This window comes from Rhinoderma darwinii, chromosome 7 (assembly GCF_050947455.1).
Source record: "Rhinoderma darwinii isolate aRhiDar2 chromosome 7, aRhiDar2.hap1, whole genome shotgun sequence".
Classification (NCBI taxonomy): domain Eukaryota; kingdom Metazoa; phylum Chordata; class Amphibia; order Anura; family Rhinodermatidae; genus Rhinoderma; species Rhinoderma darwinii.
In genome coordinates this window covers 76,853,696-76,879,841 of record NC_134693.1, presented here as the reverse complement: position 1 = coordinate 76,879,841, position 26,146 = coordinate 76,853,696, and positions in this window count along the sequence as shown.

The following is a 26,146-nucleotide window of genomic DNA, read 5'->3' as shown; positions in this document are numbered from 1 at the left end:
GCGGGGTTGTCCCCCGTCACCCCTTCTATTTGTGTTCGTTATGGAAACGCTCATACAGAAAATACAACAACATCCCAATATTGAGGGAATAAAAGGTACAAAATACGCATCACACAACGGCCGCGTTTGCGGATGATTTACTAATAATAATGACAAACCCCTCTGTAGAACTGCCCTCCATACAAGAAATTTTTGAAGAATTTATTTCCCTATCAAAACTTTAAAATAAATTCTAGCAAATCGGAAATATTAGGTCTGAACATACCACAACCCCTCATTAATGAACTAGAGTCCCAATTCCCTTTGAAATGGCCCCCCAAACATATTACATACCTAGGAATTAAGCTTTGTAAGAAGTGGTCGATTAATTTCCTTCTTAATTATATGCCACTAATCCAAACTGCAAAGGACACTGTTGACTCCTGGAGAGCTCCATTTATTTCTTGGATAGGTCGGACAAATTTAGTCAAGGGCATAGTCTTACCCAAATTTACTTACTTATTTCAGATGTTGCCAGTTCCCATCCCTATCACCTTCTTTGCAAAACTAAAATCCATTCTCTTTCATTATATCTGGAACAACAAACATACAAAAATTTGTTCTGCTACATTCTCTCTCCCTAAGTCATTAGGAGGTATTGGCGCCCCAGACTTTAAAATACATGATCACGCAGCGGTTCTAACTAGAGTGATAAATTGGGTCCGAAAACCAGAACATAAGGTATGGGTTTCTGTAGAGGAGGAATTGGCTCCATTTCCAATGACAGCGGTAATTACAGCTCACGCCACTTTTACATTCAAGAATGTTCTCACAAAAAACACAAACAAAATCTGGTCGTTATATGGAAATGCATTAGTTCCTACACCCTCACCACTGGCTCAAGTATCTGACCTTATTGACCTGTATCGGGATGGACTAGGGCAGCAATCTAGCAACCCCGTCATAAAAATACAAGACCCTATAGATTCTATATTAAGAGACGGCGCTCTTATTCTTACTCAGAATGGAAAGATGATCCTCACAGAACAACTCTTCACCCACTTCACTATGCCTCCCAAAAAATGCAGTAATTTCTTATACTTCAAGAGGTACCCTACACAGACCTCTCCATGAAATAGAGACTATATTGACACAAATTAAATAACCTGGTAAGGTCTTCTCGTCTTTGTATCGGTGCCTCATCTCCAGAGAAGTTCCTTTGAAAAGATCTTACATTTCAGGATGGGAAAAAGATCTAGAGATATCATCTTCGGCAGACACTAAAAAGGTATATCAACGTTCTCACGGTCCCTCTCATTACACTAGACTCCAGGAAAACTCATAAGATAATATCCAGGTGGTATACTACTCCTGACAAAACTCACCTGTGGTATCCCTCAATACCGGACACTTGTTGGAGATGTGACGCTGATACTAGTACATATTTCCATATCTGGTTGTCTTGTCCTTTGTTGGGTAAGTACTGGAATTCTGTTATATATTTAATTAAAGATATATGTCATAGCTCATATAATAGGAATAACTCCCACTTCCATTTTCCTGAACCTACCAGTTAAAGAACAGAATACTGAGATGAATCACCTAATTTCGTTCCTTTTAGCCAGAGCCAATTAACTAATTCCACCTCTTTGGAGAACTTCTAGAATACCATCAGTGCCTCAGTGGCTGCTTAAAGTAGATCAAATATTCCACATGGTAGAAATAGCAGCTATTTCTATCTATTCCTAAATTCTCAAGAATCTGGAAACCTTGGAGGACATTCCGAGATACATCTCAATTTAGAAACCTCATTGTGGAGTCCGAGTAGCTACCAAACAACATGTCTATAGTGGTTTTTGGTTTATACGACCTAGTCCGGGTATAGATCAGAGTTTGATACTAATTACCTAAGTATAATTGTTACACAATATCAAGTACCTCATCCCCCTTCTTTCTTCCCTCCCCATACTCCCTTTCCTACTTAAATGACCTTTTCCTTCATATTCTAGCGTATTGTTTTTATTCTGAGAATTACTACCTAATTGGAATTAATGTTGTACTTCCTGTCTTTTGAGTAAGATTCTCTTTAATGTATGTGAATATAATGGATATTAGTTGTTCAACTGTTCTTATTATTTACTCTTCAATAAAAAGAAAATTGAAAGAAAGAAGCACAGACAGTCCAGGAAGAGACAAAGTCCACAATATCTTTGGCCAGCGTGGGCCACCAGAAATGACGAGCTATCAAACCTCGAGTCTTACGAAGACCAGCGTGCCCAGCCAGTTTGGAGCTGTGTCCCCAGCAAAGGATTCTCCTCCTGTCTGCCAAACTAACAAAAGTCCTCCCCGGAGGGATGTCTCTCTAACCTGCAGGGCATTAGCATTAACAATGCAGGACGGGTCTATGATACATTGAGGGGTCTCCACAGTGTCCTCCATTTCAAATGACCTGGACAGGGCATTGGCCCTTATATTTTTGTCAGCAGGACAGTAGTGGAGCACAAATTGGATACGGGTCAAGAACAGCGACCACCTGGCTTGACAGGGGTTTAGCCGTTGAACCGACTGGAGATAGGTGAGATTCTTGCAGATGTCTCCAGTCCTCCAGTGCCAACTTGATGGCCAGTAACGCTCGATCTCCAATAGAGTAATTGCGCTGTGCGGGAGAGAAAAGTCTAGAATAATAGCCACACACTACTGCCTTACCTTTACAGCTTCTTTGGAACAGAAGTGCACCTGCACCAACAATGGAAGCGTCCACCTACAACGAGAACTGTTGAGACACATCAGGTCGATAGAGGATCAAGGCTGAAGTGAAGGCATTCTTGATGTTAGGGATCTGCCAGGTACTTCATCTAGCTACACTCCTGGGATTAATCAATCCACACCTGAGGCCAGACCTGTTCGACTGACACCTTCTCCCACCAACCAGGGTGGCAGGCTCAGGAGTGGGAGAGCCTATCGCGGCCTGGTCTCTCAGAGTTAGCTCCGCCCCCTGCCCTTTATTACCTGCCCTGTGCTCTCCCTCAGTGCTTGTAATTCTTTTGGATTCCTGGCCCCACTGCTGCTTGCTCCAGCCTGCTTCTGCCGTGCTTCTGCCTTGCTGCAGTTCTGCTTGACCTGCTTTGCTTGCCCTGGCTTGCTTCTGTCTCCGTGTCCGCTCGGGTGTACTCACTTCGTCCTGGTCCTGACTGTTCGTTCGCCGCCCCGTTTCCTCGTGGCGTTCCGTGGCTACTGCCCCTTCCCTTGCGTGTTCCCTGTTTGTCTTCCTGTGCACTTAGCCAGCGTAGGGACCGCCGCCCAGTTGTACCTCGTCGCCTAGGGCGGGTCGTTGCAAGTAGGCAGGGACAGGGCGGTGGGTAGATTAGGGCTCACTTTCCCTTCACCTCCTTCCTGCCATTACATAATTACAAGCCCTTACCTAGTCTACCATTTCTCCTACGCTGACGCTATCATGGACCCCCTTGAGACCCTGACCCAGCAGATGCAGGGCCTCTCCCTACAGGTCCAGGCCCTGGCCCAAAGGGTCAATCAGGGTGACGCTGCTTTAGTAGTACCCCTCACCTCACCTCTAGAACCCGACCTCAAGTTACCTGACCGGTTTTCAGGGGACCGTAAGACGTTTCTCTCCTTCCGGGAGAGTTGCAGACTGTATTTCCGCCTAAAGCCCCACTCCTCAGGTTCCGAGAACCAGCGGGTGGGTATCATCATATCCCGACTCCAGGAAGGGCCCCAAGAGTGGGCCTTCTCCTTGGCTCCTGACGCCCCTGAACTTTCCTCTGTTGATCGTTTTTTCTCTGCCCTCGGACTCATTTACGACGAGACTGACAGGACTGCTTTAGCCGAGAGTCAGCTGGTGACCTTACGTCAGGGTAGAAGACCGGTTGAGGAATACTGTTCTGATTTTAGGAAGTGGTGCGTAGCTTCTCAGTGGAACGATCCGGCCCTAAGGTGCCAGTTTAGGTTAGGATTATCTGACGCCCTGAAGGATCTGCTGGTTAGCTACCCCTCGCCTGACTCCCTTGACCAGGTTATGGCCCTAGCAGTACGACTTGACCGACGTCTCAGGGAACGTCAGCTAGAACGCTTCAGTGTGCTCCCCTCTGACTTTTCTGCGATTCCCCCCGAGGTCCCGTCTCCTCGCCCCTCCACGGAGGACTCGGAGGTACCTATGCAACTCGGGGCCTCCATGTCCCCTCGACAACGTAGGGAGTTTCGCAGAATGAATGGTCTCTGCTTCTACTGTGGGGACGACAAGCATCTACTGAACACCTGTCCCAGGCGCAAGAATAAGAAGCCGGAAAACTTCCGCGCCTAAGTGATCATCGGGGAGGTCACTTGGGCGCACAGGTATTTCCCGTTAATGTGAAACGCAATAAAATTTTGCTTCCCTTTCAGGTCTCGTTTGCTGGCCGGTCTGCCACGGGCAGTGCTTTCGTGGATTCTGGCTCATCTGCTAATATCATGTCTGTGGAATTTGCTATGTCTCTAAAGATGCCTTGTATTGATTTACCTTATCCTATCCCTGTAGTAGGAATCGACTCAACACCCCTTGCTAATGGTTATTTTACTCAGCATACTCCTGTTTTTGAACTCCTGGTTGGCTCCATGCATTTGGAGCAGTGCTCTGTACTGGTGATGCAGGGATTATCGTCTGATCTGGTTTTAGGCCTTCCCTGGTTGCAGTTGCATAATCCCACATTTGATTGGAATACTGGGGATCTCACCAAATGGGGTAATGAATGTCTGATGTCATGTCTCTCTGTTAACTCTATTTCTCCCCGGGAGGAGGTAAACACACTTCCTGAGTTTGTTCAGGACTTCGCCGATGTGTTTTCTAAGGAGGCCTCCGAGGTGTTGCCCCCCCATAGAGATTACGATTGCGCTATCGATTTGGTGCCTGGTGCCAAGCTTCCTAAGGGTAGGATATTTAATCTTTCATGTCCTGAACGTGAAGCGATGAGGGTGTATATCCAAGAATGCCTGGCCAAGGGTTTCATTCGCCCCTCGACTTCTCCTGTAGGTGCTGGCTTCTTCTTCGTGGGGAAGAAGGATGGTGGTCTTAGGCCGTGCATTGATTATCGTAACCTGAATAAGGTCACCGTAAGGAACCAGTACCCACTTCCTTTGATTCCGGATCTTTTTAATCAGGTTCAGGGAGCCCAATGGTTTTCCAAGTTCGATCTACGGGGGGCATATAACCTTATCCGCATCAAAGAGGGGGATGAGTGGAAAACTGCGTTCAACACACCCGAGGGTCATTTCGAATACCTGGTCATGCCCTTTGGGTTGTGTAATGCCCCTGCTGTCTTCCAGAATTTTATTAATGAAATCCTGAGAGAGTACCTGGGTAATTTTCTTGTTGTGTACCTTGATGACATACTGGTGTTTTCCAAGGACTGGTCCTCCCACGTGGAGCATGTCAGGAAGGTGCTCCAGGTCCTCCGGGAGAATAATCTGTTTGCTAAGACTGAAAAATGTGTCTTTGGGGTACAGGAGATACCATTTTTAGGGCAAATCCTCACTCCTCATGAATTCCGCATGGACCCTGCCAAGGTTCAAGCTGTGGCGGAATGGGTCCAACCTGCCTCCCTTAAGGCGTTACAGTGTTTTTTAGGGTTCGCCAACTATTACAGGAGATTTATTGCCAACTTCTCGGTCGTCGCTAAGCCTCTTACGGACCTTACCCGCAAGGGTGCCGATGTCCTCCATTGGCCCCCTGAGGCCGTCCAGGCCTTTGAGACTCTCAAGAAGTGCTTTATCTCGGCCCCCGTGCTGATTCAGCCCAACCAAGAGGAGCCATTTATTGTGGAGGTTGACGCTTCCGAGGTGGGAGTGGGGGCCGTCCTGTCCCAGGGTACCAGCTCCCTCACCCATCTCCGCCCCTGTGCTTACTTCTCTAGGAAGTTTTCGCCCACGGAGAGTAACTATGATATTGGCAACCGCGAACTTCTAGCCATTAAATGGGCTTTTGAGGAGTGGCGGCACTTCCTGGAGGGGGCCAGACACCAGGTAACGGTCCTTACGGATCACAAGAATCTGGTTTTCCTAGAATCGGCCCGGAGGCTTAATCCTAGACAAGCTCGGTGGGCACTATTCTTTACCAGATTTAATTTCTTGGTTACCTATAGGGCTGGGTCCAAGAATATTAAGGCTGACGCTCTGTTACGTAGTTTCATGGCCAATCCTCCTTCCGAGAAGGATCCCGCTTGTATTTTACCCCCTGGTATAATCGTCTCTGCCACGGATTCTGATTTAGCTTCTGATATCGCGGCTGATCAGGGTGCAGCTCCCAGGAACGTCCCTGGGGACAAACTGTTTGTTCCCCTGCAATACCGGCTGAGGGTACTCAGGGAAAACCATGACTCCGCTCTATCCGGTCATCCTGGCATCTTGGGCACCAAACACATCATTACCAGAAACTATTGGTGGCCTGGGTTGCCTAAAGATGTTAGGGCTTACGTCGCCGCTTGTGAGGTTTGCGCTAGGTCCAAAACCCCTAGGTCCCGACCTGCGGGCCTACTACGTTCCTTGCCCATTCCCCAGAGACCTTGGACCCATATCTCCATGGATTTTATCACCGATTTGCCTCCATCTCAGGGCAAGTCGGTGGTGTGGGTGGTAGTCGACCGCTTCAGCAAGATGTGCCACTTTGTGCCCCTTAAGAAGCTACCTAACGCCAAGACGTTAGCTTCTTTGTTTGTGAAACACATCCTGCGTCTCCATGGGGCCCCAGTCAATATCGTTTCTGACAGAGGGGTACAATTTGTTTCCTTATTTTGGAGAGCTTTTTGTAAAAAGTTGGAGATTGATCTGTCCTTCTCCTCCGCCTTCCATCCCGAAACCAATGGCCAAACGGAAAGGACCAACCAATCCCTGGAACAATATTTAAGGTGTTTCATCTCTGACTGTCAATTCGATTGGGTCTCATTCCTTCCCCTTGCTGAATTTTCCCTGAATAACCGGGTCAGTAACTCGTCAGGGGTCTCCCCGTTTTTCTGTAATTTCGGGTTTAACCCTAGGTTCTCCTCCGTCTCCCCTGGTTGTTCCAATAATCCTGAGGTAGAGGAGGTTCATCGGGAACTGTGCACTGTCTGGGCCCAGGTTCAGAAGAACCTAGAGGCGTCCCAGAGCGCACAAAAGATTCAGGCGGATAGTAGACGTTCTGCTAACCCCCGGTTTGTCGTCGGGGATTTGGTCTGGTTGTCGTCCAGGAACTTGCGCCTTAAGGTCCCGTCCAGGAAGTTTGCTCCCCGATTTATTGGACCTTATAAGATCATTGAAGTCCTCAACCCTGTATCCTTCCGTCTGGAGCTCCCCCCATCCTTTCGCATACATGACGTCTTCCATGCCTCCCTCCTTAAACGCTGCTCCCCGTCCTGGTCCCCCTCGAGGATACCTCCTGTTCCCGTTCTCACCCCTGAGGGGGTGGAATTCGAGGTGGCCAAGATTATGGACAGTAGGATGGTCCAGGGCTCCCTCCAGTACCTGGTCCATTGGAGAGGATACGGGCCGGAGGAGAGGACTTGGGTACCTGCCCGTGATGTTCACGCTGGGGTATTGATCAGGAGGTTCCACCTCCTCTTCCCCACTAAACCGGGTCCCCTTAGTAAGGGTCCGGTGGCCCCTCATAAAAGGGGGAGTACTGTTAGGGATCTGCCAGGTACTTCATCTAGCTACACTCCTGGGATTAATCAATCCACACCTGAGGCCAGACCTGTTCGACTGACACCTTCTCCCACCAACCAGGGTGGCAGGCTCAGGAGTGGGAGAGCCTATCGCGGCCTGGTCTCTCGGAGTTAGCTCCGCCCCCTGCCCTTTATTACCTGCCCTGTGCTCTCCCTCAGTGCTTGTAATTCTTTTGGATTCCTGGCCCCACTGCTGCTTGCTCCAGCCTGCTTCTGCCGTGCTTCTGCCTTGCTGCAGTTCTGCTTGACCTGCTTTGCTTGCCCTGGCTTGCTTCTGTCTCCGTGTCCGCTCGGGTGTACTCACTTCGTCCTGGTCCTGACTGTTCGTTCGCCGCCCCGTTTCCTCGTGGCGTTCCGTGGCTACTGCCCCTTCCCTTGCGTGTTCCCTGTTTGTCTTCCTGTGCACTTAGCCAGCGTAGGGACCGCCGCCCAGTTGTACCTCGTCGCCTAGGGCGGGTCGTTGCAAGTAGGCAGGGACAGGGCGGTGGGTAGATTAGGGCTCACTTTCCCTTCACCTCCTTCCTGCCATTACACTTGAGGCTATTAAACGCTGATTCTGCCTCTGGAGTCCACACTTTGGCGTTCATACCTTTCTTGGTAAGGATAGTGATTGGAGCCATGAGTGATGAGAAATTTGGGATAAACTGCCGGTAGAAGTTAGCGAATTCCAGAAAACGCTGTATGGACCGCAAACCATGTGGCCATTCCAGCACGGACTTGACTTTCTCAGGATCCATCTTGAGGCCCTGGTCCGAGATGATGTAGCCCAGGAAGGGCAGGGAATTTTTTTTTAAAATGCACTTCTCCAACTTGGCCTACAGGCGATTCGGTCTTAAATCGTAACAGAACCTGACGGACATGCCTCCGATGTGCTGTCGGTTCTGGGGAGAAGACCGAAATGTCATCGAGATAGACAACCACACAGACAGAGGAGATTTCGGAAGATATTATACACTAATTCTTGGAAGACTGCGGGTGCGTTACATAGGCCGAAGGGCATCACCAGGTATTCATATTGCCCATCTCGAGTCTTAAATGGCGTCTTCCACTCGTCACCTGGACTGATTCGGATCAAATTGTAGGCTCCACGCTAGTCCAGTTTAGAGAAGATCCTGGCTCATCGTATACGATTAAATAAATCAGAGATCAGTGGCAAAGGGTGTTTATTCTTTACTGTGATCTAACTGAGACCACTGTAGTCAATGCAGGGTCGAAGAGATCAGTCTTTCTTTTTTATGAAGAAGAACCCGGCCCCAGAGGGGTAGAGGACTTTTGTATGAAACCCCTCTCCAGATTCTCCTTGACATAGGCTGACATGGACTGAGTCTCTAGCAAAGAGAGGGGATATACCCGTCCAGAGGAGGAGAAGAATCTGGAACAAGTTTTATTGGACAGTCGCAAGACCGGTGTGGAGGAAGCATCTCAGCCTCCTTCTTGCTGAAGACGTCCGCAAACTGAGAGAAATTAGGAGGTAATCCTGCAAATGACTGAGGCAGAGGAGGCTGGACAGGACGGATTTCCAGTCAAGGACTGGAGCATGAAGCCAGAGCCATAACAGACCAAGCAACACAGGAGTGACGGCTTTGGGCAAGATGAGGAATACAATTTGTTTAGTGTGAAGGGCTCCAACTTGGAACTTCAGCGGCATGGTCTCAGTCACAATAGAATCGGGCAGAGGAAGTTCATTCAACGAGGAGCCAGGGGTGTCCCCAAGGGAACCGTCGGCAACTGAAGCTGATCCACTAGGTCGTGTTGGATAAAGTTTGCTGCGGACCCGGAGTCCAGATAGGCAAAGACCTGGTGCCACTTCTCGCCGGCCACTATATTCACGGGAATGGACAGTTTGGGAGATAATTTTTTTATTTAGCGCCGTTCTGCCTAGGGTTGTCTCTTGTCCAACCAATCCTAGGCACTGGAGTTTTTGGCTTCTGGGGACACAAAATGGCCTCCGAGGCCGCAATACAGACAGAGTCCCGAAGAGCGTATGCGTTGTTTCTCCTGTATTGACACTTTGAGCCGGTCCACTGGCATAGGCTCCTCTGGTGAAACAACTGATGAAGGCAGCAGTGGTTTCTCGAAAGTAGGAGCCTGCGTAGGGAATCTTCTCTCCCGGCGAACCTCTTGGGACCATTTCCGGATCCTCATATCAATTCGGGTGGCTAGAAGAATGAGGTCATCCAGGGTAGGTGGCAGATCTCAAGCGGCAAGCCTGTTCTTAATATCAGAAGACAGTCCCTGCCAGAATGTAGCCACCAAGGCCTTATTGTTCCAGGTTAGTCCTGCAGCCAGGGAACAGAACTGAATGGTGTACATGCCCACAGAGAGGTCTCCCTGGCGAAGGGTCAGCAGAGATGCAGCAGCAGAAGAGACTCTCCCAGGTTCCTCAAATACTGTACGGAAAGTCTGTAAGAAACACTGTAAGTCATGGGTCTCTGGTCCTTGACGTTCTCAAATGAGATTCGGCCATGCCAGGGCCTTGCCAGTAAGGAGAGAGACTATGAAGGCGTTCCTTGTGTCATCAGAAGGGAAGGCATTTGCATGCAGTCTAAAGTGGATCTGGCATTGGTTCAGAAATCCCCTGCAGGTCCTCTCATCTCCATCATAACGAGGCGGTAGTTGCAGGGAGAATTGGGGGTTGGCACTGGTACTGACAGAAGGTGTAGCAGGAGGAACAGCAGGTGCAATGATGACTGCAGCTTGCGCATCCAGCCGATGTGCAATGGTTTTCGCCGCCTGGAAGAGTTGGTCCTGTCATGACCGAAGGTCTCGCATGTCTGCCTGCATGACATGTGACGTCGTCATGGTCTTGGGTTGACCAGCAGGATCCATGGCCTGAGCGTAGTGTCACGATCCGTGTGTATGTGGGCCCACTCGGCCGCACCGTCGTAGCGTAGCAGGAGTTGGCCAAACAACAGTCTATACAAAGTCCTAGTACAAGAGTACCTGTAATAGTCCAGACAGTAGCAGAGGCTTTCGCACAGATGAAACTTGAAGGTAGATGACGCCACACGTGGCAGATGATATCAGGCGTTACAGATGACATCAGACGTGGTGTATGACAGCAGGTGTGACAGGTGGCACAACACGATTTCAACACTCGATAAGGCTCAGGAACAAACACAGCACGGTAGACAGGATACAGGTATCAGAGCATGGGAACACTGGGAACAGGATAACACTAAGGGACCATTTGCTAAGACTAACATGGGAATACACAACGATGCTCAGGCAAGGAGTGTAAGAGCAGAGCCCTTTTTATAGTCCAGGGTGATCATGGGCTAATTAGTAATATTTTTCACATGCGCGTGCTGGCCTTTTAATGCCAGGAAGAGGAACAGAGTACCGGCGTCTCCTAGGAGGGAGATGCCGGCCTGAACTAGGAAGTCTACGGTCACGGACGTCGAGGGGTGAGTAGGGACGACAGACAGTGGCCGCGTACGTTACAATGACACTACTGTTGACATCACATTGTTGAGCCGCAACGACTGTGCCCAGAGACTTTCTTGGTGTATAATGCAGTGGCATTGTAATGACAGGGGGGTAGGGAAACAGACAGTGAGCCCTAATCTACCCACCACTCAGTCCCTGCCTACTTGCAACGATCCGCCCTAGGCGACGGGGTACAACTGGGCGACTGTCCCTACGCTCAGTAGGTGCACGGCAGACAAACGGACAAGGGGACACAAGCAAAGGGAAATGGGGCAGTTTCCCACGGCAACACCGTGAGCAACAAGAGAGGTGAACGAGCCGAGTTAAACCAGGAATGTACGAGGTACCAAACGCAGAGCAGGAGAGTAGTCAGAAAGCCGGGGTCAGTATGAAGCAAGGTCAAATAGCTAGGAGCTGCAGCAAGGCCAGGAAACCACACGAGAAGAATCACAAGCAAAGGAGGAACAGGAAAGGCAGGTATAAATAGACAGAGGGCGAAACTAGCTCCGTCTGGCCAGGCTGAGATAGGCTCTCCCACTCCTAAGCCTGCCATCCTGAGTGTTGGAAGATGGAGTCAGTCTCAGAGACATAGAACCAGGTGCAGACTGATTACCCATGGGCGTATACACAGAAGTGCCTGGCAGATCCTTTACAGTACCCCCCCTTTTATGAGGGGCCACCGGACCCTTTCTAAGTGGACCTGGTTTATTGGGGAAACGAAGGTGGAACTTCCTGACCAATAACCCAGCGTGAACATCCCGGGCGGGTACCCAAGTCCTCTCCTCAGGCCTGTATCCTCTCCAATGGACCAGGTACTGGAGGGAGCCTTGGACCATCTTGCTGTCCACAATCTTGGCCACCTCGAAATTCCACCCCCTCAGGGGTGAGAACGGGAACAGGAGGTTTCCTCGAGGGAGCCCAGGACGGGGAGCAGCGTTTAAGGAGGGAGGCATGAAACACGTCGTATATACGAAAAGATGGGGGCAACTCCAGTCGGAAGGAGACAGGATTGAGGACTTCGATGACCTTATACGGCCCTATAAACCGGGGAGCAAACTTCTTGGACGGGACCTTAAGGCGCAAGTTCTTAGATGATAACGACACCAGATCCCCGACCATAAACAAGGTGTTAGCAGAACGTCTTCTATCAGCCTGAGTTTTTTGTATACTCTGGGACGCCTCTAGGTTCTTCTGAACCTGGGCCCAGACTGTGCACAGTTCCCGATGAACGACCTCTACCTCGGGATTGTTGGAACTACCAGGTGAAACGGAGGAGAACCGTGGATTAAACCCAAAATTACAGAAAAAGGGGGAGACCCCTGACGAGTTACTGACCCTGTTATTAAGGGAAAATTCGGCGAGGGGAATGAATGAGACCCAATCATATTGAAAGTCAGAGATAAAACACCTTAAATATTGTTCTAGAGACTGATTAGTCCTCTCAGTTTGGCCATTAGTTTCAGGATGGAAGGCAGAGGAGAAGGACAGATCAATCTCCAACTTTTTACAGAAGGCTCTCCAAAACAATGAAACAAATTGTACCCCTCTGTCCGAAACAATATTGACAGGGACCCCATGGAGAAGCAGGATGTGTTTAACAAACAAGGTAGCTAACGTCTTAGCATTGGGTAGTTTCTTGAGGGGCACAAAGTGGCACATCTTACTGAAGCGGTCTACTACCACCCACACCACCGACTTCCTTGAGATGGAGGCAAATCGGTGATCAAATCCATGGAGATATGGGTCCAAGGTCTCTGGGGAATGGGCAAAGAACGTAGTAAGCCCGCTGGTCGGGACCTGGGAGTCTTGGACCTGGCACAAACCTCACAAGCGGCGACGTAGGCCTTAACGTCTTTAGGCAACCCAGGCCACCAATAGTTTCTGGCAATGAGGTGTTTGGTACCCAGGATGCCTGGATGACCAGATAGTGCGGAGTCATGATTTTCCCTAAGTACCCTTAGCCGGAGTTGCAGGGGAACAAACAGCTTGTTCTCAGGAAGGTTCCCGGGAGCTGAACCTTGATCAGCCGCAATTTCAGAGACTAAGTCAGAATCAATAGAAGAAACGACTATACCAGGAGGTAAAATACAAGCAGGATCTTCCTCCGAAGGAGGGCTGACCATGAAGCTACGCGACAGTGCATCGGCCTTAATATTTTTAGACCCAGCCCTATAGATAACCAAAAAATTGAATCTAGTAAAAAATAGCGCCCATCGAGCTTGTCTCGGGTTTAGCCTCCGGGCAGATTCTAGGAAAACCAGATTCTTGTGGTCGGTAAGGACCGTTACCTGGTGCCTAGCCCCCTCCAGGAAGTGGCGCCACTCTTCAAATGCCCATTTAATGGCTAAGAGTTCGCGGTTGCCAATATCATAGTTACTCTCAGTGGGCGAAAACTTCCTGGAGAAGTAGGCACAGGGACGAGATGGGTGAGGGACCTGGTACCCTGGGACAAGACAGCCCCCACTCCCACCTCGGATGCGTCAACCGCCACGATAAATGGCTCCATTTGGTTGGGCTGGACCAGCACCGGGGGCCGAGATAAAGCACTTCTTAAAGACCTCAAAAGCCTGGACAGCCTCAGGAGGCCAGTGGAGGAGATCAGCACCTTTGCGAGTGAGGTCTGTAAGAGGCTTAGCGATGACCGAGAAGTTAGCAATAAATCTCCTGTAATAATTAACGAACCCCAAGAAACACTGTAACGCCTTCAGGGAGGCAGGTTGGACCCATTCCGCCACAGCCTGGACCTTGGCGGGGTCCATGCGGAATTCATGAGGAGTGAGGATTTGACCCAAAAATGGTATCTCTTGCACCCCAAACACACATTTTTCGGTCTTAGCAAACAGTTTGTTTTCCCGAAGGACCTGGAGCACCTTCCTGACATGTTCAATGTGGGAGGACCAGTCCTTAGAAAACACAAGTATGTCATCAAGGTACACTACAAGAAATACCCCCAGGTAATCTCTTAAAATCTCATTTATGAAATTCTGGAAGACTGCGGGGGCATTACACAACCCAAAGGGCATGACGAGGTATTAGAAATGACCTTCGGGCGTGTTAAACGCAGTCTTCCATTCATCCCCCTCTTTGATGCGGATAAGGTTATACGCCCCCCGTAGATCAAACTTAGAGAACCATTGGGCCCCCTGGACTTGATTAAAGAGATCAGGAATCAAAGGAAGGGGATACTGGTTCCTTACAGTGACCTTATTCAAGTTACGGTAGTCAATGCATGGCCTAAGACCACCATCCTTCTTCCCTACAAAGAAGAAGCCAGCACCTACCGGAGAAGTAGAGGGGCGAATGTAACCCTTGGCCAGGCATTCCTGGATATACTCTCTCATGGCTTCACGTTCGGGACAAGAAAGGTTAAGTATCCTACCCTTAGGGAGCTTAGCTCCTGGTACCAAATCGATAGCGCAATCGTATTCTCTATGAGGAGGTAAAACTTCGGAGGCCTCCCTAGAGAAAACATCGGCGAAGTCCTGAACAAACTCAGGTAGCGTGTTCACCTCCTCAGGGGGAGAAATAGAATTAACAGAAAAACATGACGTCAAGCATTCATTACCCCATTTGGTAAGCTCCCCAGTATTCCAGTTAAACGTGTGATTATGCATCTGCAACCAGGGAAGGCCTAAAACCAAAATCGGACGATAATCCCTGCATCAACAGTACAGAGCACTGCTCCAAATGCATGGAGCCAACAAGGAGTTCAAAAACAGGGGTATGCTGAGTAAAATAACCATTAGCAAGGGGAGTGGAGTCGATACCCACTACCGGAGTCAGAAAGCCGGGGTCAGTATGAAGCAAGGTCAAATAGCTAGGAGCTGCAGCAAGGCCAGGAAACCACACGAGAAGAATCACAAGCGAAGGAGGAACAGGAAAGGCAGGTATAAATAGACAGAGGGCGGAACTAGCTCCGTCTGGCCAGGCTGCGATAGGCTCTCCCACTCCTAAGCCTGCCATCCTGAGTGGTGGAAGATGGAGTCAGTCTCAGAGACATAGAACCAGGTGCAGACTGATTACCCATGGGCGTATACACAGAAGTGCCTGGCAGATCCTTTACAGGCATATAATGAAATCATTTGTAGCAAGACTGATATAAGAGTATGGACACCACAAAATATGAGTATAATATGACAGGGGTGCTGCAGAAAGTGTAAAAAGTGGTCAGATACAAGAAAAAAGAGGCACAATCAAAAAAGCGCACACCCAATGCAAATTAAGCAAAAATGAAAAAAGTCTAAGGCTGGATTCACACGAGGTCATTACGTCCGTAATTGACGGACGTATTTCGGCCGCAAGTCCCGGACCGAACACAGTGCAGGGAGCCGGGCTCCTAGCATCATACTTATGTACGATGCTAGGAGTCCCTGCCTCGCTGCCGGACAACTGTCCCGTACTGTAATCATGTTTTCAGTACGGGACAGTTGTCCGGCAGCGAGGCAGGGACTCCTAGCATCGTACATAACTACAATGCTAGGAGCCCGGCTCCCTGCACTGTGTTCGGTCCAGGACTTGCGGCCGAAATAAGTCCATCAATTACGGACGTAATGACCTCGTGTGAATCCAGCCTTAGAATGATGAAAGTCAAGAGGGAGATCCTGTGGTGAATGCCTTTTTAGTTGACAGGTTTGCACGATGTGTATTTGCTGTGTTTTTTGGCGCATTTTATGTACCGAAAACTCATAAAAAACGCTTGATTAAGCATTTCATTTACATAAATGGGAAAGTGCACCGTTAGTACATACAACGCGCTTTTTTACACAAGCATTTTTTAAAAACGCGTTGCGTAAATTAAGAAGTGTCGAGTTAATTCTTTAGCACGTAAAAAAAAGCGTCAAAAAATGCTTGATTTAGCTTCCCATTTACATCAATGAGAAAGTGAGTGATTGGCTGCAGCGGCGACATGGATTGAACGTCATCGCTGGAGGCCGGACAGGAGGAATGTAAGTATGAACTTATTTTTTATTTTATTTTTATTACATTAAAATTTTATTTTCCGTGCGCCGAGCATGGTACTGTCAAGGTTGCTGAAAGAGTTACCACCGATGAATGCAGCCCATTAAGGCTGGGTTCACACAACCTATTTTCAGGCGTATTATGCCTCGATTTACGCCTGAAAATATGGCTACAATACGTCAGCAAACATCTGCCCATTAATTTGAATGGGTTTGCCGACGACCTGTCATTTACGCGTCGTCGTTTGGCAGCTGTCAAACGACGACGCGTAAAATGACTGCCTCGTCAAAGAAGTGCAGGACACCTCTTTGGACGTAATTTGAGCCATTTTTCATTGAATTCAATGAAGAACAGCTCAAAATTACGGCCGTCAATGACGCCTCGCATAATGCGAGGAGGAGCATTTACGTCTGAAACGACGGAGCGGTTTTCTCCTGAAAACAGTCTGTAATTTCAGACGTAAAAGGCAGCTATCATGTGCAGATACCCTAACTCTTTCAGCACCCTGGACAGTACCATGCTCGGCGCACGGAAACGGAAACACGGAGTGCACACGGAAATCACACGGCCGCTAAAACGGGTTCACGGACCCGTCAAAAGCGGCCGTGAAAACGGTGATGTAAGTGTGCACGAGGCCTAAAGGAGCAACAATAATAATTATTAATTACAAAAACCAAACAATTAGAAAAACAATGTATAAGTACACGTATGTGTGATACAGGTAATTTGCACCAATAACACTAGCTTATTATCAGTGGTGCCTAAACACTTTTTTAACTAAAAGGTATCAAACAGCAAAGACAGCGATCTATGCATAGACATATTTAATCAATAAGCAAGTTAGATTATGGCCCAAGTCCTCAAAAAAAAAGTACTGGCATTTCATAGTTTAAGTCTACTCGGTATACTAAAATCCACATAAATACCCAAAGATACCCACAAAGCTGGGTGCAAACTGAATCACATATATATTTATTAGAATTAAATAAAAAACAAATAAGTAAATATTTTACAGAGAACAAATGAGTGCACACAGAGCAATCAAACACCAGAAACATCAAACAACGTACATAACAAAAAAATAATAATCGATGCCGTCCGTAGGGTACCCAAAGGATACCAGTACAGGAGGCGGCAGCGCTGCCAAGAATCTAGTAAATATACCTCAAAAGAGACTTTGTAGTAAGTTATGAATCAATAAGACGTATAATCTAATAGAGAAACCTCCATTAATAGAAGGATATTACAACACACGCTACTGGTGTCCGACATGCACTTGTGTGCAGACAGCTGTCCCAGAAAAAAATAAATATATATACCGTATTTTTAGGACTATAAGACGTACCCAGGTTTTAAACAACAGAAAATAGGAAAGAATTTCATATTTTACTTCTTTTACAAACAAAAAACTATTGGTTAAAAAATATATAATATGTTCAGTTTCATCACATTTTGAGAGCCATAACTTATATTTTTCCATCGTTTGAGCGGTGTGAGGGCTTATTTTTAGCGGGACGAGCTGTAGTTTTTATTAGCCCCATTTTTTTGGTACATACAATTTTTTTATTACTTTTTATTTAATTGTTTTGTTTGAATTTTGCATTTTTTTTTACACTTTTTACTGAAAATGTATCTAACTTTTTTTTTTATACATTTTATTAGTTCCCCTAGGGGAGTTAAACCAGCGATCATTAGATCGCTGCTACAATACATGGATGAGTTACGGAAACAGCGTAAATCGCTGAGCTACGCTGTTTCCGTAACTCCCATAGTAGTGCATGGCAGTTACAGAAGCAGCGTAGCATTCTACGCTGTTTCCGTAATTACTATTCAGTTCTATGGGAGTTATGGAAACTGCGTAGCTCAGCGAGTTACGCGGTTTCTGTAACTCGACCATGTAACCAGGAAGTGGCCGGAAGACAGCGGAGCCGGGTAAGATAGAACGGAGATTAGGGGGCCCCGTTCTAGAGATAGATGTGGGTCCCAGAGGGACCCGCATCTATCTGACATTTATGACATATCCTGTGGATATGTCATAAATGTCCCTCATGGGAAAACCACTATAAATGCCGCAGTCGCTATTGACTGTGGGATTTAACTAGTTAAACGGACCGGAACAGTGCCATCGTTGTTCCTGGCTGTTCGAGCAGCATGTCAGCTGTAAAACACAGCTGACCCCTGCAGTGTATGGAGCGGGCTCAGCGCGTTAGCCCGCTCCATGATGTGCCGACACATCACGGGTCGGGAAGGGGTTAAGTAAGGAGTAGTCAGTGGGCCCGGCACTGCCAAGTCCCTTGACTGCCGACTATAAGACGCAGGGACTTTTTAGCAAGATTTATTCTTAGATTTAGATGGTTTCACCGGTGTCTTGAGCCATGAAAAACGTATTAGCTTCATATCTCTTGTCTGCATCACTGCCAGGAAAATAACACAGATCTTAGAGTCAAAAACCGTCAGGCAGCGGCTGAATAGGACTGATGCATAAACTGTGCTTGGAGTTATGGTTCTTCTTATGACTCTTTGAGAGGAAGCTTCAAACTGAGACATGTACAGATCACAGGTTTTCTCAGGTAAATCAACAGCAGAGGCTGAATACAACTGATGCATAAACTGCGCTTTTCTTTTTGAAAAAACTAAGATGGACAAGCAGAACGCAAACGCAAAAATACGTCTGAAATTACAGAGCTGTTTTCAAGCGAAAATAGCTCCTGAATTTAAGACGTTTTTGCAAGTACTCGCGTTTTTTGAGGCGTCTTTTACGGACGTAATTGGAGCTGTTTTTCATTGGAGTCAATGAAAAACGGCCCCAAAAACGTCCCAAGAAGTGTCCTGCACTTCTTTGACGTGGGCGTAATTTTACGCGCCGTCTTTTGACAGCGACGTGTAAAATGACACCTCGTCTGAACAAAACATTGTAAGACCCATTGCAAGCAATGGGCAGATGTTTGCAGACGTATTCTCAGGTAAATCAACAGCAGAGGCTGAATACAACTGATGCATAAACTGCGCTTTTCTTTTTGAAAAAACTAAGATGGACAAGCAGAACGCAAACGCAAAATACGTCTGAAATTACAGAGCTGTTTTCAAGCGAAAATAGCTCCTGAATTTAAGACGTTTTTGCAAGTACTCGCGTTTTTTGAGGCGTCTTTTACGGACGTAATTGGAGCTGTTTTTCATTGGAGTCAATGAAAAACGGCCCCAAAAACGTCCCAAGAAGTGTCCTGCACTTCTTTGACGTGGGCGTAATTTTACGCGCCGTCTTTTGACAGCGACGTGTAAAATGACACCTCGTCTGAACAAAACATTGTAAGACCCATTGCAAGCAATGGGCAGATGTTTGCAGACGTATTGGAGCCGTCTTTTAAGGTGTAATAAGAGGCGTAAAACGCCTGAATTACATCTGAAAGTAGGTCGTGTGCACATACCCTAAGGCTGGATTCACACGAGCATGTTTGGTCCGTAATGGACGGAACGTATTTCGGCCGCAAGTCCCGGACCAAACACATTGCAGGAAGCCGGACTCCTAGCATCATAGTTATGTACGACGCTAGGAGTCCCTGCCTCTCCGTGGAATTACTGTCCCGTACTGAAAACATGATTACAGTACGGGACAGTTGTCCTGCAGCAAGGCAGGGACTCCTAGCGTCGTACATAACTATGATGCTAGGAGCCCGGCTCCATGCAGTGTGTTCGGTCCGGGACTTGCGGCAGAAATATGTTCCGTCCTTTACGGACGTAACATGCTCGTGTGAACCCAGCCTAACTCGGCACCTGCCAGGAATGAGGACAAAATAAAACACTTGTAGTGCTGGGTGTGCCTGTCTTATACTTTCTGTGAATGCAATCAATGAGCTATTGGCTGTTTTTTTTAGTTTTGTTTTTGCTAGGTGGGCGGTCCTAATATAGGGATTGAGGAACAAAATATCCATTGTGCTGCCGTAGGACGAAGAGCAATTTACGTTTATCAATGATAAAATGCATCTACTATGTTTTTGCCCATTCTGCCGGCTTATCTATGCCTTTCTGTGAGATTTTATAATTATGCTGCGTTTTAAATATCAAAGTTTTGTATTGTCAGCAAAAACTGACACTTTTACGATTACATCCCATCCAGGGGCGTAACTAGGAAAGACTGGGCCCCATAGCAAATTTTTGACTGGGGCCCCCCTCCCCTGGGTGTCACACAACCCCCCCTTGTAGGTAGTGCCTTTTTTACAGCCCCCCTGTAGATAACGCAATACAGCCCCCCCTGTAGATAACGCCATACAGCCCCCTCTGTAGATAACGCCACACAGCCCCCCTGTAGATAACGCCATACAGCCCCCTCTGTAGAGAACGCCATACAGCCAACCCTGTAGATAATGCCATACAGCCCCCCTGTAGGTAACGCCATACAGCCCCCCTGTAGGTAACGCCATACAGCCCCCTGTAGATAACGCCATACAGCCCCCTGTAGATAACGCCATACAGCCCCCACTGTAGAGAACGCCATACAGCCCTCCCTGTAGGTAACGCTATACAGCCCCCCTGTAGGTAACACTATACAGCCCCCCGTAGGTAACGCCATACAGCCCCCCCGTAGGTAACGCCATACAGCCCCCCTGTAGGTAACGCCATACAGCGCCCCCTGTAGGTAACGCTATGCAGCCCCCCCTGTAAGTAATGCCATGAAGCCCCCCCTGTATGTAACGCCATGCAGCCCCAACCCCCCAAAAAAATCTGACCTATAGTGTGTCCTACTAAAGACACATATCCCCTATCCACAGGATAGGGGATACATGTGTGATCGCTGGCAGCGATAGGGAGAACAGGGGACCGAAAGTCCCCCGAAGTTCTCCATGACTAACCTCTGACTACCGACGTCTGCGCGGGCTCAATAAAAATGAAAGGAGCGCTGGTCACGCATGCGCACAAGCGCGACCGGCGCTCCATTCATTTCTACGGAGCTGCAGACACAGATCCCCCGTTCTCCCTATCGCTGCAAGCAATCACACATGTATCCCCTATCCTGTGGATAGGAGATACATGTCTTTTGTATAATGTCAGAGTGGGGAGTAACCTCCCTGCTCTGGCGTAGTGTTAAGCGGCATCGCGCTGTAGCAGCCATAGCGGCTGCTAGCGGAGCCTGCGGCCATGGTGGGGGCCCGTGCCGGCGGGCGACACGGGCCCCCTCATGCTGCGGGCCCCGTAGCAGCCGCTACGGCTGCTACAGCAGTAGTTACGCCACTGATCCTATCCACAAGGTCATTAATAAGAATATTAATAAGAACTGGGTGTAACACTGATCCTTGTGGTACCCCACTACTGACTACTAGCCTATCTTGGGTAAGTACCATTTATAAACACTTTTTTCCCCTCAACCAATTTTTTACCCACGTGCATACATGGTCCCAGAGTCCCTGCCTCTGTAGCTTCAGCACAAGACTGTTGTGTTGTACAGTATCAAATTATTTTGCAAAATCCAAATATATCACGTCAGTCGCATGACCGACATCCAGATTTGCACTTACCTCATCATAGATCCGAGCATTTTGGTTAGACATTACCTGTTTTTCATTAATCCATGCTGGTTATGAGTTATTAGATTATTCACTGCTATATACTTTTGCAGGTCATCTCTTAGAATACCTTTAAATATTTACATTTCATGTCAAACATACTGGACGGTAGTTACTTGGTTCCATCTTCTTACAGTTCTTAAATATTGGTCCAACATCAGCCGTCCTCCAATCTTGAGGCACTGATCCTGTTACAAGAGAGTCTAGGCATATGAGATACAATGGTCTGTCCATTACGGAGGTTAATTTCCTTTATACCCGTGAATGAATGCCATCTGGGCCAGGGGCTTTATCAATATTTAATTTGCTCAAACGCAGCTGTACTTACTCCTGTGTTAAGCAGGTAATATTGTGTGGGGAACCTTTACTACTGTCCCCCTGAATATCTGGCACCTGCAGCTCATCAGTCACAATTACAACAGCAAAAAGAGTGGGAGAGCTGCAAGCTTTATCTTCCTTTATCTTCTTTTTGTTCTGAAGATGGGGCCTAATGGTGTTCTTCTAAGGACAATACCCTCCTCTGTCCCCAAAGTGGCTTCAACAGAAAATATCAACAAAAGCCTTCATGCCGGTGTTCTTCCCTCATCCAGCTAAAAGGTCTGTAAATTGTACAGGACAGAAGATTACGGACACTCTGAAAACTTTCCGGATTCAGGAAGTGGTGTGTTACATCAAGAGATTGCAAGATGCATAAGAATGACTATCACATAAGCATATAAACTGGAAGATCTGCCTCCTCGTTTTCTTTAAGAGCCCATTCTACTAGATCAAAATCCACTTTTTGGGCAGGATATCTATAACGCAGCCTCCTTGTTATCATCTTCTACATTTGCGAAGTGTTACAGGCTTGATGTCTCAGCATCCAGGGATTCAGCCTTCGGCACGGAAGTTCTCGAATCAGTGCTTAACCCCTTAATGACCAGCTCAATTTTTCTGTTTTTGCCTCTCTGCGTTTCAGCAGCCATAACTTTTTTTATTTTTTCATTGACGTGGCTGTATGAGGCCTTGTTTTATGCGAGAGAAATAGTATATATTTTTTTCCCCCCCAGTTTGGGGGTAAAAATTTATTTTTTTACGGCGTGAATATAGAAAAAAGCGATTCTCTGAATAGTTATTTTTAGTTATTTTTCATCCCATTCACGTTTCATGCTAAATAACCTATTCGATTAATTCTTCAGGTTATTACGGTCGTGTAGATACCTAATATGTGTAGGTTTTTTGTTTTTATTTAGTGTAGTGGCAATAAAATTTATTTTATGCAAAATAAAGACTCTTTTTGGGACTTTTTAAATTTATTTATTTGTTTTGTTACTTTTTTTTTTTAATCCCATCAAGGGATAACTTTATTTGTAACTTTTTTTTTTTTTTACTTGTAATGTATTAGCATACTCCTGTATGCTAATACATTACACTGTGTCACTATGACACAGGCTGCTGATCGGGCAGCACATAGTGTGCCCGAACAGCAGGCAAACGGAACAGACAGCCCTGGGGTCCTTTGTAGATCCCCAGGGCTGACTGCATAGGGATTCCCTGGTATTTGATCACATCACCGGAATCCCGGTGATGCAATCAAAGAGGGGAATTCCCTTTGATCATGCCGCGGTCACAGACCGCGGTAATCAAAGGGTTAAACAGCTGGGGTCCGAATGTTTGCCGACCCCAGCTGTGTTCAGGAGGCTGCTCTAAGATCAGGAGCTGTAAGTTACAGCTCCTGCTTAGAGGATGAACGCTCACGCGAGCGCTCATCAGCCTCTCCTACAGCGACGCCAAAAGACGTTGTTGTAGGCTCGGGACCTGCACCGCCTGACGTCAAAAGACAGTGGGCGGTCAGGAAGGTGTTAAAGGTTAAACCCTCCCTTAGGTTCTGCTATTCAGATCTATGTTGTGCTGCCATAGGACGAAGAGGTAAGTAAAAATGTTCTTACCTTGTAATTTTTATTTTCCAGAGTCCAAGGCAGCACAGATAACCCTCCCAATAAACTTTCACATTTGTACATTGAATTCGGACTATTTTATTACACATGTAGTACGGTCTCTTATAGTTCCTGTGAATGCAATCAATAAGCTAATGGCTGAGGAACAAAATATACCTGTTGCGCTGCCTTGGACTCGAGAAAATGAAAATGTAAGAACATTTTTACTGTAATGCACCTAGGCCGCAATAACAGATGCATATACATTAAATGGAAGGAAACTGGGAATAACAGAACAAGAGAAGGACCTGGGTATTCTGGTTACAAGTAAGCTAAGCAGTAGTACTCAATGTCAAGCAGCAGCTGCAAAAGCAAACAGGACTTTAGGGTATATAAATATAGATAAAAACCTGTGATTCAAATGTAATATTACCCCCCTCTAAATCCCTTGTAAGCCCATATCTTGAGTATGGAATTAAATTTTGGGCTACAAATTGTAAAAAAGATATGGGAGAACTGGAGAGAGTTCAAAGGCGGGCGACTATATTATTAAATGGGATGGGAGGTGTCTCTTACAATGAATGGCTAGAAAAATTGGGTTTGTTCAGCTTGGAAAAAGACGCCTTAGAGGTGAATTTATTAACATGTAAATCTGTAGTCAATACAAAAAAAAATAAACGCATAATCTGTTCTTTCCAAGGACTATACAAGAACCAGGGGGACATCCATTGCATGTGGAAGACAGACGTTTTCGACATCAATATAGGAAAGGGTTCTTTACAGTGCGAGTAGTCAAACTATGGAATGCCCTACCCCAAGAGGTATTAATGGCAGATACTATGTCAGCATTTAAAAAAAGAAGTAGATGTTTATTTACGGACATGTGACAAATTGTATTGAGGATTATAATCAAGCAATAAAAGACATGTAATTGATTGAGAAAGGTTGAACTTGATGGACCGGTGTGTTTTTTCAACCTATGTAAAAATCATGCTCATTTGGTTTCAGGTCAGGTGATTGACTCGGCCATTAAATATTATTACATTTCTTTGCCTTAAGAAGCTCTTGGGCTGCTTTTGCACTATGTTTTGGGTCATTATCCATTTGTACTGTGAAGCGCCGTCCTATCGGTTTTTTAGTATTTGACTGAATCTGAGCAGGAAGTCTCATTCTTCAAAATTAATCTTTTTACTTCTATCTGCAGTCACATCAATAAATACAAGTGACCCAGTTCCATTGGCAGCCACACATGCCCATGTCATAAAACTGCCACCACTTTGTTTGATAGACCTGGTATGTTTCAGATCTAGAGCCCTTCTTTTCCTGCTCTATACTGTTCCTTTCCCATCTTTCTGGTACAAGTTAATTTTGTTGCAGAACTGGGCGCATTTTTTGGGGATTTCTAGCAAAGTCTAATATGACCTTTCTGTTCTGGAGTGTTACTAGCGGTTTGAATCTTGAGATAAACTCCTGTGTTTACATTTATGAAGCCGTTTCTTGATTGTAGAACTTGACAATGATTTGCCTACCTCCTAGATTGTATTCTTGACTTGGTTACATGTTGTGAAGGGGTTTTTCTTCACCAAGGAAATAATTCTGCGATCATTGACTTTAGTTGTCCTACAGCCTTTAAATTGATGCATTCCTACCTTTTGAGAAACTCTTGGAAGTTACTGGTTCTACTTGAGGAGACCCAGCTGTAAAAGTAAAAAGGTGCTTTGGTGCTTACCCACTTTAACTATCCTATTGAACCATCAGCGCGGGACTGCCAGATGGCTTCCAATCACTTCAGCCAGGCACACATATTAGCTACTCCTTACTGGCTAATTGTGCAGGTCCCTGACGTTACTTGACACTGCTCAGTAATCCTGTGCTAGTTCAGTAGAAGAGTTAGAAGAAATACAGAATTCGGAGAACCTCCCTTATGTATTTATGCATATTTTTATGAATTAAACTGAATAGCATTTACTCAGTACCAAAAATGAAATTAGAATTAATTCAGGGCGTTCAGCAGCCATAATAGGCGTTTAAATAACTCTTGTAGAGCCGATATTGGGACCTCTGGTCAGATGTATAACAAAAATAGTATACAGACGTTTATAAAGTCTAATTTATCAAAAATGTCTAACAGAAAAACTGGCCTTAAAATGCTTATAGCATAGAAACTGGCTCAGTTCCAATGGGTGTTTATTCTCTCTGCTAGTACATTTTACTGGGTCTTCTCTTCTATGGTGGCTATGCAAAACAAAATGATACTAATAACAATATTATATCATAAAATTTATATTTTCTGCAAAGTAGCTCTGAAGTAGAGCTATACTTTTACCAATCCTTATACATGATTGCCTTTAGCATAGCTTCAGTCACCATTTAAAATTGGTCCAGTGCTTCCATCATACCTCTGCTTTATATTAAATACAATACTATAGAATATATAATAATAATAATAATAATACAATAATGCAATTTTACCAAACCAGACAATTTATTTATAAATTACATAAACAGTACACATTCCGCAGAATGAAAATAAACTGTAAAAAGTAGTACCAGTAGTAGTTTTAACATTTGTAATGGAACTGACTGGCACACAATGTATAGAACAGAAATACATTCT